The following is a 14,088-nucleotide window of genomic DNA, read 5'->3' on the forward strand; positions in this document are numbered from 1 at the left end:
CTCCTGAATATCAGGGAGACTCCCTTTATTGACTTGTACACCTAAAGAGGGCCTCTCCCAGGAATCACCTGCACCTCTACATCTCCTGGGGCTTCAAACAGACACCAACTCCTGGACAGCTTCAGAGAGCCTAGCCCTTTCCCTGCCTAGATGGTATTCACGTTCATATGTCCAGATTAAGTTGCCAGCCACTCTGAGACTTGGGAATAAGAGGAGATTGTTCTTAGTCTGAACAAAAGGGACTTCATGCCTGACTTGTTCCCTAGGGAGAACAAACATGGCCATGTTTGCCCTTACCAAAGTACATTTGCAAACTGAAAAGGACAGGGCATATTCATGCCTTTCCTGTTTAGAGTAATGGGGAGCCCAGCTGTGGCAGTTACTGGGTTCACAAAGAAAGAGGCAAAATTTTGGCAACCCTTAGGGAGACCTAGCAACAAAACTCATTTCCTCCTCTCCCCTTCCTATCCATTTGATATGCAGGTTGCTTCAAAGCAGCATGAAATCCCTGGGAATTTCTTGTGCCCTTTCAACAAATCAGCTCTATAGAAGGGAGATGACTCAATCTCCTTTGCCCCCAAAAGTCAGAGCCAACTCTAGCTACCAGCAGTCTTGGCTTCACAAAACACCTTCTCCCCCCAGTTCCCTCCCCTCCCTGACTCCAGTCAGTCTCCTTGCCGCTTCAAATGTCATCAGAGAGAGCATGTGTACTCTAATTATCACTGCTCTTCTGGAAATACCTTTTTTGATGCTCTGTATGTGCAAAAATACCCATTACCCATTAACAAATGGACACCTCTACTTATCAAGTATTGACTGAAGGGGCCAATGCAAATGAAAGAAATCTTCTTCCTTTACACTGAGTTAACTTTTTTTGCAAATAGGGCAGATCTGCTCTGGCCACTTATGAACTGGTTCTGCTGACTCTTAGCAATTTAAGTGTGTTAATTAAATTGGGAATTGCTTGCCTTCTGTGGTTCAGTACAAAGGGTTTATAAGTTGAATGTATATATATTGTAAATAAAATGTGTCTGCTGATTCTCTGCATTAATCTGTGGACCAGTCCTGAGTTGGCCTGAAGCAAGAGTGCAGATGGAAAATTGAGAACCAGACACATTTCACTGCCTGATGAATGGCAGAAGCCACCCAACCACATTGCCTCATTTTTCTCAGATGGAGGAGGGGTCACACTTCTCAGAGAAAATAAATCACAGGGTCAGAGATCAGAGGTCATGAGTCTATAAAGCTTTATGATCTGTAGCTGACAGTTATTTCTCTTGGATGGGGAAGCAAGAGAGAGAAAACTAAGCTTATTCTCTTTTTCATGTCCTATCTCTCTGAATTTGATTTCCTTGTTGTTATGTTCAATCCCAAAATATTGCTTTCTCAGCATTTCTATATTTACTCTTTCCTATGTCATTCCTTTTTACTACTGTTTGCTCCAGCATCCTATTTACCTTTTCTTGGTCATGCTATTTACTGTTTTATTTGTTTTAGCCAGCTCTTCAACATTTTCCAGGAACTTACTGTTAGTGACAACTTGCTTATTGACAAATTCTGGCCTCCTTGAAGAAATGCTGAATTAAATTACAGAGATAAACTCTTTGTGCTCTTGTAATTTTTTTCTATTATTAAATTAAAACATTTTTTTTATTTCTACATTTTATTTTGGCTTGGTATAGACAGAATGAGAACAATACTTACACTGTGTTTTCCATATTTATTTCCAGTTCTTTCTTTCTAAACATGATCCTTCAGATATCTTTTCAGCTGGTACAGGCCTGTATTGTTCCAAAGCTTACATTGGCCTGCTAGTGGATGGGGCTAGGGCACAGCTGCTCCCTGGGTAGGATTTGAATCACTATGGGCAGGCTGGTTTTGCTGGCTGCAGGATCATGGTTTCCTTGCATCTGGTGTCTCTCCCTGGTGAGTGAGGCTCTTCTGGAGGCTAGGGCTGGCTTCCTGGAGGGTAGATCTGGTGCCTGCATACTGATGGGTAGAGCTGGGTTGTGGTCCTTTGGCGGGCAGGGCCATATCTAGGGTTGTATCTAGAGGTGGTTGTGGGCTCAGAAAGTCTTTAGGCACTCTGGCTGCTGATGGGGTGGGGGGTTGTGTCCCTGTCCAGTTAGTTGTTTGATCTGAGGTATCCAGCACTGACTATAGGTGTTGGGTGGGGTCAGGTCTTGGCATCAATGAGCTAGAGGGTGAATCCCAAGATGGCAGCCATCAGCAGCAGTGTTTATGTGGTAGAATGTTCCCAAATATGGCTGCCACCAGTGTCTAGATCCCGTGTGAGCTATAGCCATGCCTTGTCTCTTCATGACACTCTAAAAGAGCAGCAGGTAGCTCTTACTCAGGCTTCTAACAAATTACTCCTTTTGCTCTGGATCCTGGTACACATGAGTTTTGCATGTACCCTATTAAGGGTCAAGTCTCTAGCTTCCCCAATCTTTTGGGTCTTCTGAAATTAAGGCCTGCTGGTTTTCAAAGCTAGATGCTCTGAGGGGTCATCTTCCTGGTACAGGACCCCCAGCCTGAGAGCCTGATGTGGAGCTCAGAACTCTTACTTCTATGGAGGAACCTCTGCAATATTATTCTCCAGTTTGTGGGTCACCTACCCAGGGGAATGGGACATGACTATCTTGCATATCTGCCCCTCTTACCTGTCTTGTTGTTGCCCCTTCTTTGTGTCTGTAGTTGTATAAGATTTTTTTTGTTAGGTTCTGGTCTTCTTCACCCATGGCTGTTCTGAAGATAGTTGTGATTTTGGTGTGCTCATGATACGAGGTGAGCTCAGCGTTTTTCTACTCCACCATCTTGGTCAGTCTGCAGGCACAGAAGTAACACACCTCAGCATAATAAAGGCCACATATGAAAAACCCATTGCAAAGAAATTGAAGATGATACAACAGGTGGAGAGATATATTTTGTCCCTGGATTGAAAGAATCAATATTATTAAAATTACCATATCACCCAAGGCAATCTATAGAATCAATGAAATCCCTGTCAAACTATCAATGCATTTTTCACAGATCAGATCAGTCGCTCAGTTGTGTCTGACTCTTTGCGACCCCATGAGTCACAGCACGCCAGGCCTCCCTGTCCATCACCATCTCCCGGAGTTCACCCAGACTCATGTCCATCTAGTCAGTGGTGCCATCCAGCCATCTCATCCTCTATCGTCCCCTTCTCCTCCTGCCCCCAGTCCCTCCCAGCATCAGAGTCTTTTCCAATGAGTCAACTCTTCGCACAAGGTGGCCAAAGTACTGGAGTTTCAGCTTTAGCATCAGTCCTTCCAAAGAAATCCCAGGGCTGATCTCCTTCAGAATGGACTGGTTGGATCTCCTTGCAGTCCAAGGGACTGTCAAGGGTCTTCTCCAACATCACAGTTCAAAAGCATCAATTCTTCAGCGCTCAGCCTTCTTTACAGTCCAACTCTCACATCCAATACATGACCACTGGAAAAACCATAGCCTTGACTAGATGGACCTTTGTTGGCAAAGTAATGTCTCTGCTTTTGAATATGCAATCTAGGTTGGTCATAACTTTCCTTCCAAGGAGTAAGCGTCTTTTAATTTCATGGCTGCAGTCACCATCTGCAGTGATTTGGGAGCCCCAAAAATAAAATCTGACACTGTTTCCACTGTTTCCCCATCTATTTGCCATGAAGTGATGGGACAGGATGCCATGATCTTCGTTTTCTGAATGTTGAGCTTTAAGCCAACTTTTTCACTCTCCACTTTCACTTTCATCAAGAGGCTTTTGAGTTCCTCTTCACTTTCTGCCATAAGGGTGGTGTCATCTGCATGTCTGAGGTTATTGATATTTCTCCCGGCAATCTTGATACCAGCTTGTGTTTCTTCCACCCAGTGTTTCTCATGATGTACTCTGCATAGAAGTTAAATAAACAGGGTGACAATATACAGCCTTGATGTACTCCTTTTCCTATTTGGAACCAGTCTGTTGTTCCATGTCCAGTTCTAACTGTTGCTTCCTGACCTGCATAGAGATTTCTCAAGAGGCAGGTCAGGGGGCCTGGTATTCCCATCTCTTTCAGAATTTTCCACAGTTTACTGTGATCCACACAGTCAAAGGCTTTGGCATAGTCAATAAAGCAGAAATAGGTGTTTTTCTGGAACTCTTTTGCTTTTTCCATGATCCAGCAGATGTTGGCAATTTGATCTCTGGTTCCTCTGCCTTTTCTAAAACCAGCTTGAACATCAGGAAGTTTATGGTTCACATATTGCTGAAGCCTGGCTTGGAGAATTTTGAGCATTACTTTACTAGCGTGTGAGATGAGTGAAATTGTGCAGTAGTTTGAGTGTTCTTTGGCATTGCCTTTCTTTGGGATTGGAATGAAAACTGACCTTTTGTATGCAAACACAAAAGATCCCTAGTAGCCAAAACAAACTTAAGAAAGAATAGACCTGGAGGAATCATGCTTCCTGACTACAGACTATACTGCAAAGCTAATGTAATGAAAATAGTATGGTACTGACACAAAAATAGACACACAAATCAATGGAACAAGAATAAACCCATGCACTTAAGATGACAGGATAGGCAAGAATGTACAATGGAGAAAAGACAGTATCTTTGGATACAAAATGGAGCTGGGAAAATTGGACAGCTACATGTAAAAGAGTGAAATTAGAACATTCTCTAACACAAGATACAAAAGTAAACTCAAAATAGATTAAAGACCTAAATGTAAGACCAGATACTATAAAACTCCTAGAGGAAAACTTAGGCAGAACACTCTGACATGCAGCATTATGGTTTTGGATCTCCTTGAGTAAAGGAAATAAAACCAAAAATAAACAGATAGGACCTCATTAAACTTAAAAGCTTTAGACAGCAAAGGGAAGCATTGACAAAATTAAAAGACAACCTACTGCATAGGAGAAAATATTTGCAAATGCTATGATGGATAAGCAGTTAGTATCTAATGTATATAAACAGGTCATACAACTTCAAAAAAAAAAAAAAGCTTGATTAAAAATGGCCAAATTGGGCACAAGAACTGAATAGACATTTTTCCAAAGAGGACATGCAGATGGCAAACAGGTCCATGAAAAGATGCTCAATATATCTAATCATCAGGCAAACGCAAATCAAAGCCACAATGAGATATCACCTCATACCTGTCAGAATGGCTATCATCAAAAAGGACACAAATAACAGATGTCGTGATGGAATTCCAGCTGAGCTATTTCAAATCCTAAAAGGTGATGCAATGAAAGTGCTGCACTCAACATGCCAGCAAATTTGGAAAGCTCATTGGTGACCACAAGTTTGGAAAATGTCAGTTTTCATTCCAATCCCAAAGACAGGCAATACCAAAGAATATTCAAACTACCACACAACTGCATTCATTTCACACACTAGCAAAGTAATGCTCAAAATTCTCCAAGCTAGGCTTCAACAGTATGTGAACTGAGAACTTCCATTTGTTCAAGCTGGATTTAGAAAAGACAGAAGAACCAGAGATCAAATTGCTAACATCCACTGGATCATAGCAAAAGCAAGAGAATTCCAGAAAAATATCTATTTCTGCTTCAATGTCTATACTAAAGCCTTTGACCGTGTGGATTAAAACAAACTGCTGAAAATTCTTAAACAGATGGGAATACCAGACCACCTTACCTACCTCCTGAGAAATCTGTATGCAATTCAAGAAGCAACCGTTAGAACTGGACATGGACCAACAAACTGGTTCAAAATTGTGAAAGGAGTACATCAAGCCTGTATATTATCACCCTGCTTATTTAACTTCTATGCAGAATACATCATGCAAAATACTGGGTTGGATGAAACACAAGCTGAAATCAAGATTGATGGGAGGAATATCAATAACCTCAGTCATGCAGATGACACCACCCTTATGGCAGAAAGTGAAGAAGAACTGAACAACCAGTTGATGAAGGTAAAAGAGGAGAGTGAAAAAGTTGGCTTAAAACTCAACATTCAGAAAACTAAGATCATGGCATCCAGTCCCATCACTTCATGGCAAATAGATGGAGAGCCAATGGAAACAGTGACAGACTTTATTTTCTTGGGCTCCCAAATCACTGCAGATGGTGACTTCAGCCATGAAATTAAAAGACACTTGCTCCTTGGAAGAAAAGCTATGATAGTGTATTAAAAAGAAGAGACATTACTTGCTAACAAAGGTCCATATAGTGAAAGCTATGGTTTTTCCAGTAGTCATATATGAATGTGAGAGTTGGACTATAAAGAAAGCTGAGTGCCGAAGAATGCTTTTCCACTGTGGTGTTGGAGAAGACTCTTGAGAGTCCTTTGGACAGCAAGGAGATCCAACCAGATCCAATCTTTCCATCCTAAAGGAAGTCAGTCCTGAATGTCATTGGAAGGACTGATGCTGAAGCTGAAACTCCAATACTTTAGCCACCTGATGTGAAGAACTGACTCATTGGAAAAGACCCTGATGCTGGGACAGATTGAGGGTGGGAGGAGAAGGGAATGACAGAGGATGAGATAGTTGGATGGCATCACTGATTCAATGGACATGAGTTTGAGTAAACTCCAGGAGTTGGTGATGGACAGGGAGGCCTGGCATGCTGCAATCCATGGGGTTGCAAAGAGTCAGACATGACTGAGTGACTGAACTGAACTTCCTCAAAACAACTATATAGAACTACTGTGCATGCTAAGTTGCTTCAGTTTTGCCCAACTCTTTGCAACCCTTTGGACTATAGCTCACTAGGCTCCTTTGTCCATGGGAATCTCCAGGCAAGAATATTGCAGTGGGTTGCCATTTCCTCCTACATGAGATTATCCCAACACAGGGATGGAATCTGTGTCTCTTTTGTCTTCTGTATTGGCAGACTCGTTCTTTTCCATAGCATCACCTGGAAAGCCCCAGAACTACTGTTGAGTTCATTTCAGTCGCTCAGTTGTGTCCGACTTTGCGACCCCATGAATTGCAGCACGCCAGGCCTCCCTGTCCATCACCAACTCCCGGAGTTCACTCAAACTCATGTCCATCGAGTCAGTGATGCCATCCAGCCATCTCATCCTCTGTCGTCCCCTTCTCCTCCTGCCCCCTATCCCTCCCAGCATCAGAGTCTTTTCCAATGAGTCAACTCTTTGCATGAGGTGGCCAAAGTACTGGAGTTTCAGCTTTTAGCATCATTCCTTCCAAAGAAATCCCAGGGCTCATCTCCTTTATGACTGGTTGGATCTCCTTGCAGTCCAAGGGACTCTCAAGAGTCTTCTCCAACACCACAGTTCAAAAGCATCAATTCTTCGGCACTCAGCTTTCTTCACAGTCCAACTCTCACATCCACACATGACCACTGGAAAAACCATAACTTTGACTAGATGGACCTGTGTTGGCAAAGTAATGTCTCTGCTTTTGCATATGCTATCTAGGTTGGTCATAACTTTCCTTCCAAGGAGTAAGTGTCTTTTAATTTCATGGCTGCCATCACCATCTGCAGTGACTTTGGAGCCCCACAAAATAAAGTCTGACACTGTTTCCACTGTTTCCCCATCTATTTCCCATGAAGTGATGGGACCCCTTCAATTCCACTGCTGGGTATACATCAAACAAACAAACAAACACTAATTTGAAAGGTACATTCACCTTAATGTTTAAAGCAGCATTGTTTATAATTGCCAAGATATGAAAGCAATCTAAGTGTCCATTCACAGATAAGCAGATAATGAAGAGATAGTGTGTATATAATGTATATAGTGAAATACTAGACAGCCATAAAAATGGGTTTTTCCCATTTGTAGCAATGTGGGTGAATTTGGAGGGCGTTATGCTGGATGAAATCAGTCTGATAGAGAAAGACAAGTACTATATGATATCATTTACATGTGGAAACTAAAAAAAAAAAAAGAAATTAGTGAATACAACAAAAAGAAACAAACTTACAGATATAGAGAATAGGCTAATGATTACCAGTAGGGAGGTGGGGAGTGGTGATATAAGCGTGAGGAAATGAGATGTACAAACTGTCTGGTATAAGATAGGTTGCAAGGACATACTGTACAACATGAGGAATATAACTAATATTTTGTAATAATTATAAATGGAGTGTAACCTTTAAAATTGCACAATATTTTTTAAAAAAATATAAAATATCAATTCAAGTTTCTTTGCCTCCAGGCTAATATAAGACTTCCAAACTAATCTAAGCCTCTTATCTTCAGAACACCTGCAATATTGCCATCTACATCATACAACCACTACAGAATATAATCGTGAATAGCATTATATTTTCTACTGCTTCATCTACTTACGTTGTCTCCCAACAGACTATAAACTCCTTCAGTGCAAGGATTACAATTTAGACTTTTTGTAATCCTTCAAATACTTGGCCTGATAATATATTATTTACACAATGAATACTTGTTGACTGAGGAAAATAGATTTGTAGGTAACTTTTAAAAATATATGTTTACAAAGTAACATGATTCTGAAACTTTCTGGTTGTCCTCCCCCAATTTTTTTCTTTGATATAAAATTTGGGCTATCCTGGTTCTATAGTTCTTTAGGTATATAGGTATATGTGTATAAATGTAATTAATGATAAGTAGAAATAACTATCTCACTATAAGCTTCATATTGAAGAAGTTTGTGTACTTGCAAGCTTTTCTCTTATTCATTCCTAAGAGGGTATGATAAAGCGTTGTTTACTGCCCTTTAAATAATAGACTGTCACAAATGTGACTTCTGGTTTTCTCCTTTCTCAGCTAAATAACCTTAGCCCCTTTAGACATTTAAATGCCATGAGCAGATGCTCAATAATATTACTTGGTGGCTGGGCATAATTTATAGTGCTTATTTCTGGAAGTAGATGAAAATAGAAGCATTATGTATTTTTAAAGCTTTTCTTTCACATATGGTGTGCTTTACAGGGAGTGAGGATTTGGATGAATGGAGAGATGAATGCAGCTAATATTCTCATTTCAGACTCATCTAAAAAGGGAGGGGGGGAACACAGGAAACATCAGAATAGAAGCTATAATGCACAAGATGCTATTTTACTATTAACTCAGACCTTTCTTCTGCCAGATGGTGTTGGAAGAAAGCTTTTGTTTTCTTGTTGATGGGCATCTCCTTTGAATTTTGCTAGCCAGATATGTTTCCTCTCTTCTCAGCATTCACAGACACTGTAGCTTTGTTTTAAGTACCTCTTACATGCAGTAACCGGTTTGCATTTCCAGGCATTGTATACCCTTCCGATTGGTTTCTGGGAGAGGAATTTATGCTTCTTGATGTATTGATTTTAATCTTCAAAAATTTGGATAACCATGCATCCTACCAGCATACCCTGTTATAGCACTCGCCACATTAAAATGTCATTTGCCTAATTTCCTGTCTCTCTGAAATCCATACTATGCACTTTCAGTTATCAAGAACTCTTTCTGATTTATCTTTCTATTCTAGTCTGGCATATGGTAGATTCTCACTAAACATTTCTTGAGTACATGAACAAATGAAGACCAGAAATTCAAATCTACTTTGATATTTAAAGGAAGTCTTTATACTTCCTGGAATCACATGGGACAGAAGGAACATTTACTATAAATAGATGCCTATGCTGTGTCTGGAGCATAGCACATGTTACCTCATTTAATCTGTTCAAGCAATTCATGAGATATTCCCTTATTTGCTGCCATTTGTTGGATATTTGTCTGTTTGATATATATAATGTTCTGTCTTTTAAAACACTTTATTATTTAATATTTTTAATGATATTTTGAAGAAGTTATTACTATTCCCATTTTTAAAAGAAGGAAGTTGAGACTCAAAGAGAATATGAAATATTTGAATCCAAATCTACCTAACTCTAAAACCCAAATATTTCCTACTTGACCATCATGACTTGGAAGACAAAATGTTTGGGACAAATAGGTTATTTATTTTATTTTTCCACTTTATTTTCTCTCTAATATTGGTATATACCACCCTTAATGGTATATCTTATGTTAACTCCCTTCTAGACAAAAGATCTTACTATTAACTAAAAAATATAGAGAAACCTCACTGGCCATCTTATAGGTTGCTAGGCCAATGTTAAGTCAATAAATATATTCCTTTGACTAACAATCCTTGGTTCGATCAGTTGTAACCAGATTCTTAAAATCACATTCCAAAAACCTTGGCTACTTTTGCATAGCAATCTGCCTTGGCAGCTTTTCCCAGAAGGGACCTGTAGGTCTGGCAATTGCTCAGGATTTCATGAGTAGTCCAGTCACAAATAGAAGATGCTCCCAAAGGTAATTATGAGACTTTCATCAGTACAGTAATTTTAAGCACGGCTTTACTAAAGTAGCATCAAATTCTAATTGGATCCACTAGGCTTAATTTAAGGAGCCATAGAGGACTAATTCTAATGTACTGTTACATCCAGTATATCAGCACAATATTATATGTAAACAAGCATGTGTGTATAATATATAAAGTCAGGGGAGGGATGGGGATGTGGGAGTAGGGCACTGGACTGAAAACCATAAAAGACAAGTCTTTATATTGCCCCTTAAGAAAGATGTAAGAATAGAGAAAGAAAGGGTAACTAAATAAGCAAAAGAGAGAGAGGTTGCCATGCTAGTAAAACTAGATCCTAAGATAAAATAAAACTTAGAGGTCTGCAAATACAAGTCCTTAATCAAGAGGAATGTCATTTCCACCGACATTCATGAGTGTCAAATATCCTCAAAAGCTACAGAAAGGGCATAAGTTAAAACTATTAATGTGGGAAGGATATGGGTAGGATATATCAGATGCAGAATATCAGACTTAAAATTACCTCCTGAATGAGGATGATCGGTGTGTGTTTGTGGCATGTAGCATGGCATAGATAGAATGTGAATCAGACTTCTTATCCTGAGACCTAGATTCTAGGCCAGTCTATAATTATTATGCATCACTGAGCTGTACACATGATTTCTCATCTGTGAAATGGAGTAGAATTAAAAGATTCCTACATTATTTTCCAGCAATAAATCACATGATCTGGAAGAAAATATTTACTTCTGACAATGAATGAACTGTAGAAAAAATTGATTAGGCTTGTACTGATTAAAGATGTAAATAGTTTTGGGGGATGTTGATCACCACCTCCTCAAGGAACAGAACTGATCGTTTTCATTACACCACTGGAGCTTTAACTTTGATACAATCAACAGGTTTACTCATACATAAGTTAGCCACTAGGGCCTTCTTCTTGCTCAGGTCTTGGCCGAAAGTATCTATCTGTGTGCCTGTGCAGTGACCAACCTAGACTTGGCACATGTGCTGAGCAGGATTGGCCAAGTTGGCCAAGCTGAAAACCATGGCATAGGTACCAGTGGAGTCCACAGTTGAAGAGCTGAGGTCCAGGCCGTTGTCAGTGGAGCCCTGCAATTTGACAGAAAATTTAGGTCCCTCTGCACCCCCAAGGATACCTCAAGAATCTCTGAGGCCAGTCTAGATTGAAGCAGCTCTATATCGAGATGTGGTAACTCACAATGACCCAAAGCATTTGAAAAGGAAGCAAAGTGTGGCAGTTTCCCTTTCAGAATAACAACCTGCTCCTGAAGGATCATTCCCTAAACTTCAGAGGCAACAGCAACAAGTGGTACAGTTTTCAATTGTTCAAGAGTGTATGGACAGACAGTCACTGGAAATCTCAGCAGCTGAGTAGTAACAGAATCAAGCCTTTATAATGTGTAAAATAAGTATTCATTTCCTGTTTCCTGGGATAAATATCCACTCTTCCAAAATCTGAAGATGAAGAGAGTTGTAAAAAATTTTGTCTGGGTGAAATGTTAGGTGCAGAAGGGGCTGTTGGATCAGCTACAATTGAAAGTCCTAGGATACATTATACACAGATTGGTTTTCCTCCATTGCTTCATACTGTTAGAAGAATGAAGAAGTAGCAGTAACTAGTTACTTGTTAACTAATAACTAGTGCATAACTGGTTTGGAGAAACAGACTTTTTTTTTTACAGAATTGGGATGATGGCTTTATTTATTCTTTATTGGCTTGTCTTAAAGAACCTTACTTACCTGAGAGTCATTCACTGACTTGGCAGCTTGCAAGAAGGTGCTATGAACTTAGGCTCTTAGTGGACAACAAGGATGATGAGAGTTCCTGCTTTGAATGTATTAATCTGCTTGGTTAGCAGGTGTTTTCATCAACGTGGTATGGATGGTAAACCATCTTGGTGCAGCTGATCTTGGAGATAGAAGATACTTGTGATGATGGCAGGCTGAGTCTGAGGAAGTTTGGGTTGGCCAAAAAGTTCATTTGGATTTTCCTGTACCATCTTAGAGACAAACCAAAAGGAACATTTTGGCCAACCCAATACAATGGATAAGGTCAGCTTTCATTCCAATCCCAAAGAAAGGCAATGCCAAAGAATGTTCAAAGCACCGCACAATTGCACTCATCTCATATACTAGCAAAGTAATGCTCAAAATTCTCCAAGCCAGGCTTCAACAGTACGTGAACCATGAACTTCCAGATGTTCAAGCTGGATTTAGAAAAGGCAGAGGAACCGGAGAACAAATTGCCAACATCTGTTGGATCATCAAAAAAGCAAGAGAGTTCCAGAGAAATATCTACTTCTGCTTTATTGACTATGCCAAAGCCTATAACCGTGTGGATCACAACAAACTGTGGAAAATTCTTAAAGAGATGGGAATTCCAGACCACCTTACTTCCCCCTGAGAAATCTGTATACAGGTCAAGAAGCAACAGTTAGAACTGGACATGGAACAATAGACTGGTTCCAAATCGGGAAAGGAGATGTCAAGGATATATATTGTCACCCTGCTTATTTAACTTATATGCAGAGTACATCATGCAAAATGCTGGGCTGGATGAAGCACAAGTTGGAATCAAGATTGCTGGGAAAAATACCAATAACCTCAGATATGTAGACAACATCACCCTTATGGCAGAAAGCAAAGAAGAACTAAAGAGCCTCTTGATGAAAGTGAAAAGAGGAGAGTGAAAAAGTTGGCTTAAAACTCAAGATTCAGAAGACTAAGATCATGGCATCTGGTCCCATCACTTCATGGCAAATAGATGGGGAAACAACGGAAACAGTGATAGGCTTTATTTTGGGCGGGGGGCACCAAAATCACTGTAGATGGTGACTGCAGCCATGAAATTAAAAGAGGCTTGCTCCTTGGAAGAAAAGCTATGACCAAACAAGACAAAGTATTAAAAAGCAGAGTCATTACTTTGCCAACAAAGGCCCATCTAGTCAAAGCCATGTTTTTTTCATTGTCATGTATGGATGTGAGAGTTGGACTATAAAGAACGGTGAGTGCCAAAGAATTGATGCTTTTGAACTGTGGTGTTGAAGAAGACTCTTGAGAATCCCTTGGACAGCAAGGAGATCCACCCAGTCCATTCTAAAGGAAATCAGTCCTGAATATTCATTAGAAGGACTGATGTTGAAGCTGAAACTCCAATACTTTGACCACCTGATGCGAAGAGCTGACTCATTTGACAAGACCCTGATGCTGGGAAAGATTGAAGGTGGGAGGAGAAAGGGATGACCTGGGATGTGATGGTTGGATGGCATCACTGACTCAATGGTCATGAATTTGAACAAGCTCCATGAGTTGGTGATGGACAGGGAAGTCTGCTGTGCTGCGGTCCATGGGGTCACAAAGAGTCAGACAAGACTGAGTGACTGAGTTGAATGGAATACAATGCCAATTCAAGTGGAAATTTCAGCATAACTTCAACACCATGTAAAGGGTCTTCATCTTAACCTGTGTAACTCAAGTTGATATTCAGAAGAAAGATGGATTTATTTGAATATCTGAAGTGTCTGGAAAAGCCCACACAGTTTTTCATGAACAGTTTAAACCGTTTTCTGAAATCACATGCTTTTAAAATGAATTGTGTGCTGTATGCTTAGTAGCTCAGTTGTGTCCAACTCTTTGTGACCCCATGGACTGTAAGTCCACCAGGCTCTTCTGTCCATGGGGATACTCCAGGCAAGAATACTGAAATGGGTTGCCTGCCGTTCTCCAGGGATCTTTCCAACCCAGGGATGGAACCCAGGTCTCCCACACTGCAGGCTGATTCTTTACTGTCTAAGACTAT

General features: G+C 40.3%; 1 pseudogene; it reads left to right on the forward strand.

Moving 5' to 3' along the window:
• Window positions 1-11,313: 11,313 nt before the first annotated feature.
• LOC147364383 (gem-associated protein 2 pseudogene) lies at window positions 11,314-12,197 on the forward strand (annotated as a pseudogene).
• The last annotated feature ends 1,891 nt before the right edge of the window (window positions 12,198-14,088 follow it).

This window comes from Bos grunniens, chromosome 10, assembly GCF_055505025.1.
Source record: "Bos grunniens cultivar Pamir isolate PY7600 chromosome 10, Bosgru_T2T1.0, whole genome shotgun sequence".
In the NCBI taxonomy this organism is placed as follows: Eukaryota; Metazoa; Chordata; class Mammalia; order Artiodactyla; family Bovidae; genus Bos; species Bos grunniens.